At 39.0% G+C, this 5,841-nt stretch overlaps 1 pseudogene; it reads left to right on the top strand.

Moving 5' to 3' along the window:
• Window positions 1–1,268: 1,268 nt before the first annotated feature.
• On the top strand, window positions 1,269–3,084 carry LOC114730500 (uncharacterized; annotated as a pseudogene).
• Window positions 3,085–5,841: the final 2,757 nt, after the last annotated feature.

Raw genomic sequence — 5,841 nt, forward strand, 5'->3', positions numbered from 1 at the left:
CTAGCATTCTAAAATATTTTATGGTGCATCTAGCACCCTGAAATATTTTTTTAGATGCATTCAGCACTGTGAAGTATTTTTTGTGTGCATCTAATACCTCAAAATACTACCTCTTGTCTTTAATATAAGAGCTGGTTGACTAATTTGAATAGATTAGAAACTTAGTTAAATTTGTTATTTGTAATAAATAGGTATTATTTTTATTAAAATATTATTACTAATTAAGTATATTGGCTAGAACTATTATTATTATGAGGACTATCTTGAAAATAAATAAATAAATATAAAAGACAAAGTGAACTGTGGTCTTATATTTAAAATCAAAATAAAAGTTAAACGATTTTTATATTAAGGATTGGAGGTATTGTTCTTTGACGCACCCAGAAAATTTTTTTTGTTGCATCCAGAACCAAAGCAAAATTAAGATACTTTAGGGTACTGGACACCCATAAAAAAAAATTTTAGGTGTTGGACGTACCACAAAATATTTTGAAATGCTGGATGCTCCTGAAAAAAGACTTTAGAATGTTATATGCACTTTAATCTCATGAATATCGTAAACCGAAACTGATGTTATATATATATATATATATATATATCGTACACAATTCACTCAACTAACATGCGTTTCATTAGACGTACGTACGTGCATGGGTCTTTCAAGTTTGAATAATATTCATGCATGCATAATCAGCTCGTTGTAACTTCTTTCTGGAGAGAAGCAGGGACAAAGTCTGTCAAAAGAAATCAAAGAAAGAACACACTAAGTTGTATTCTACAGCCTAGCGTGAACCCGATCCTTGCCCAATAAAGCCATGTGCGAGTGCGAGGCTAGTTGGGATTCTATTAAAGGAAAAACCACCACCATCTGGCCAAACGAACTCTCACATACACACCAAATCATCAAATGAGCAGCAAATTAATATAAAAAGTAAAACCCCCACACGCTCACCGAAAACAACGCTGCCAATTAACGTTCCTAAATCAACCACTGATTAACTTCCTTTGATTTCCTATATTCTTTGGTACAAATTAATTTCACTCTGCAAATTCCTTAATGCTTTGGCTTCCTTATTCTCCCCTCTCGCCACACCTTAATGTCACGCCCTTCCTCGTCGTCCTCCTCTTGGACGACGAGCGGGATCCATTGAAATCACCTCCCTCATTCCCCTCTTCGCCGGTTCTTCACGTGCGTGATTAATCCATAATCCCCAGATTAATCACTGTTCATCGAAGATCATATCCTGTTGCTCCTTATTTATATCATCATGTCTCGTATTCCGACTCCTTTCCAGCTCTTGGAACTCAATGTCATATCCGCGCAGGACCTGTCTCCGGTGTCTCGGGCCATGCGAACCTATGCGGTTGCATGGATCCACCCGGATCGGAAGCTCTCCACTCGGGTCGACACGCACGGCCACAAGAACCCGACTTGGAATGACAAGTTTGTCTTCCGGGTCGATGAGGACTTCTTGTACGCCGACACCTCAGCCGTCATGATCGACATCTACGCTCTCCATTGGTTCAAAGACATCCACGTGGGATCCGTTCGTGTCCTCATCGCTAACCTTATCCCCTTCCCGCGCAGCACAATCCCTCCTCGGGGATGCGGTTCGGGGCGCTCCAAGTCCGAAGGCCGTCGGGTCGTCCCCAGGGGATTTTGAACATTGGTGTGGCGGTGCTTGACAGCTCCATGCGGAGCATGCCTCTGTACACCCACAATCCCTCAGCCGTTGGATACCGCCATTTGATGGGCGAGAAAGATGCTTATGAGCATCATAATCATATGAGCCCTCGACACGCTTCCAAGCCGGAGCTCCGGCGAACCAAGAGCGACACCAGCTCTATGATCAGCGCTCGACAGCAAAGGCCCAGGGGCACAAGGGGGAAAGCATCTTCGGTGTTGTCATCTTCAGATGCCACTTCTAGGAAAAGCGGCAAGAAAAAGAGCCGCTCACGGTCTAGGGCTAGCTCCAAAGTTAGCGGCTCCGACGTCAGCGAAGGAGGTGGCAAAATTGGAAAACCGACCTCTGTTCTCAGCGAGCCTGGGGCTGGATTCCAATGGAGGGCTAAGTTTGAGGGGCCAGATTCTATGCTCAGCGGCTCCGACCTAGATGAGAAGCCGATCAGGGTTAAGTCCCCCAGTCCGAATCACAATGCCAAGGATTCTGATGTCATCGATCACAAGAACCAGAAATTGCAAACGCCAGAATCGTCGACGACAGACTCAGAAACGACCACCGACACTCATGATACTACTGATAACTTCAATGCCGCCTTTGAAAACCAAAGACTCTCTCAGAAAACCAACAATGTGTATGAAGTCAAGCCATCGCCGAAACCGCAGTTTCGGAATTCTCCGGGTCCGAAGCTCCTCCAAACGCCACCAGTCGGCTTCGGAGGTACACATAAGAACACGCCAATGCATCCCACAGCGGGTTACGGAGGTTCGCATAAGAATACGCCAATGCATCCCACAGTGGGTTACGGAGGTTCGCACAAGAATACGCCCATGCATCAAGCGGTAGGTTACGGAGGTTCGCACAAGAACACGCCCTTGCATCAAGAGGCAGGTTACGGAGGTTCGCATAAGGCCACGCCAAAGGGAACTCCATTGCATTCGATCGGGAAGTTCAATCCGGCTTTAGAGTACGCAACCCCGAGAAGATCCAATTTAGGAGGCATCGCTCCTCGTATTATAACAGAATCGGAGCTCGGACCGTCACCGTCAGAGGTGGCGGCAGCATTGGCAAAAAACCCGAAGATCGACGAGGTGAAAGTTCCACGGTGGGTGGGTGGAGCCTCGACGAGAGTGTGGAGGGATTACAATCGAAGCTGGATAGGTGGAGGACGGAGCTTCCACCGGTGTACGATCGGGGCGAGCTCTCGAGCTACCCAGCGTCGACCAGGAGCAAAAAATCCATGCATAACCGAAGGCACACAGACGGAGGGAATGGTTTGTTCTCGTGCTTCAGCAACATCTGTGGCTGTCAATGCACTATCGTTTGTGGTGGTGACAATTCAAGGAAGAAAACCACCGGCCACCGGCGGACTCCATCCGCAGGCGACACGAGTTTCCTCTGATGGGTTCGACCCGACCCGCTAGTGAAGGCCATGATCAGGACGGACGTGGAAGGTAGGAGTAATTAATGGTTAAGGAGGTGCTAAATGCCACGTGCGGGGCGCGCATTTTTGTTATAACTGAAGAATTTTCATGCAAAATGCTTTCGATGCTAAGGACAAGGAGAGGGGTTGACGAGGATGGGTTAGGGCTTATGCCTAATTCTAATTCTTTGTTTTTGGTAATTTTTTTTTAAAAAATGGAATTTGTTGTTTTCTTCTTGCTTTTGCATAAATTGGAAAAGCAGGAGAAAAAGGGGGAAATTAAGAAAATTATAACCGCATTTATATACGGGGTTGATTGATTGTCAAATATATTTATTCAATTATTATCTTATTTATGATGTATATTTGTATTGATAGTTTTGATCGAGGATCACATTAGAGGCTTTTTGTTGTTTTGAATCTTTTTTTTCTCCCATCTTTAATTTGTGCTCACCAATATTTATTACTGTTTTGCATATAACTTTGCTAGATCTTATCGAGAAAAATATATAACTTTGTTATTAGATAAAGTAAATACAACTATTGTAACAAGGAAAAAATGTAAAATTATACTCCTTTGGTCTTAAATATAACACCTTTTTTGTGGTGTAAATTACACCACAAAGAGATCTTATATTTAGAACCGGAGAATATATGATTTGTAACGTTTATTACTAATATTCAGTATTTTTCAAGCTTACAATTTTCAATTATAGATAGTCTCCTCAACAATAAATTCTAATAAGCACATCAAACATGTATCGAGCTTCTTAATAGTACAAGCACTACTTGAATAAACAATGGACTACTAAAAATTCAAAAAAAAATTTATGAAAAATAAATAATCACATTATATAAAGAGCCACGCATCCTCAATTAATCCATATATAACGTTCAAATGTCACCCCCTTGGGCAGCAAATATATCCTAAATAGTTGTATATACTCATAATATAACCTTTTTATCTAATATATTACTCTTCGAGTTCTAAATATAAGACTTTTTTTTGTAATGTAAATTACATTATAAAAATAGGTTTATATTTATGATAGGAGGAATAATATTTTTTTAGACCGTATATACTGCTATTAATTGTATTTTATGTATGCTTTGGAAGAAAACATGGTGCTATATATGGATATGTGCATTGATTGATGTTAGTCAACGCCTACCGGAAGAAACTGAACTGCAATAAAATCCAACAAGATCTCCATGAAACGTGAAACAAAGATACATGATTAACACACAAATCACTTGTTTTAATGAATCATGTTCTTTTCCATAACTTTGGGCCAGGGTTTTTGAAAGCTTTGTTCGGCAAAATGACATGTTGGTTTTTTAACTTTTAGATCCCATAATATCTGATCAAAAGATCTTCACCAACTAGGTAGTAAAAGTTATCCATGAAGGGTCAAATTTAAAACAACTACTATATCTATTATTACACCTAATAAAATTATATCGGAAAGCTTCTCCGTGGCCAAAATTAAAACTTGAAATGAAAAAACAAATCCCACAAAGCTAGCTTGAAGGTTAAATCAAAAGGATAGATCTCATGTGGTATATAAAAAATATAGGCTTTTTAATTTGAGAAGAGGAGCACTAATAGTGGTTCCTAGCTGCGGTAGATGAAGATGCTTTTGCTTTTATGCTGGTAATTAATTAATTGCGTTGAAAGGCAGGGTTTCAATATTGTGGGGTCCAAAAGGGGAATTAATGAAATGTTTAGTAATGATAAATACAACATATTTTAAGGAATAATTATGGGGGAAGGTTTTTTTGTTGTTTTCTCACTCCACAGTTGGCAAAGGCATATAAGGATATATATTATCTTTTGGTCCCAACTTTGTAAAACAAAAGGCTTGTGTGGCCATTTGTCCTGTAAATACAAGACAGAGAGCCTAAGAAAGAAGAAAAATTAAAAAAGATTTTTTTAAAAAAAGGTGGGCATTGAGAACCCAAACCAGAATCATATTCTTTTTCTTGCTTGTGCTGCTAAAGACACCATTCCTTCTCACTTTAACCCCCTTTGCTTTTTCATGCTAATCCTGTATCAGACACCTAATCATCCCCTTTTTCTTAACATTAACCACCATAATTAGTTTCTTCTTCATCAGCTGACACATAAACATAGACATGCTAAAAAATTACCCAGATCATAAAAATTGTGTTGAGTGTGTTTTAGAGATCAAGATTATTACTAGCTAAACATCATAAAAAATTATTCCGAGAAGTTTAAAAAGTTACAATTATTTAATCAATAGTTATAAATATTCAACTTTGTGTGTGAATATATATATATATATATATTTTTTGGCCAGAGCTACTCTTTTTAGTGCTTTAACTATATTTGAATTCAATCCAATAATATCATATACTAAAAATCATTCAAATTTTTAAAAAAGGTTTAATTTCTTAACAATAATTAGTATGCATACAATTTTATATATGCTACAGTTGGGGGTTCCATCGTCTGTATCATAAAAGAAGTCACTACAATAGTTAAAGAGCAAAAGTTAAGTATAAGTAATTCAGGCAATGTAGAGCATTATTAAGGATTAAGAATTGAGCAGTTCACTTCCTGTTATGCGGTGAACAATTATGGGGTTGGTAACTTTAAGCAGCTGAATTAAGCAAATCGTACAAATATGATTAACTATCATACTAATCCATACACACACCTAAAAAGTTCGTTTTTGCAATCAACACCAAAAGTAACTCCCTCGTACTATTCCT

This window comes from Neltuma alba, unplaced genomic scaffold (assembly GCF_004799145.2).
Source record: "Neltuma alba isolate B1F8T4 unplaced genomic scaffold, ASM479914v2 tig00012741_pilon, whole genome shotgun sequence".
NCBI classification, from domain to species: Eukaryota; Viridiplantae; Streptophyta; class Magnoliopsida; order Fabales; family Fabaceae; genus Neltuma; species Neltuma alba.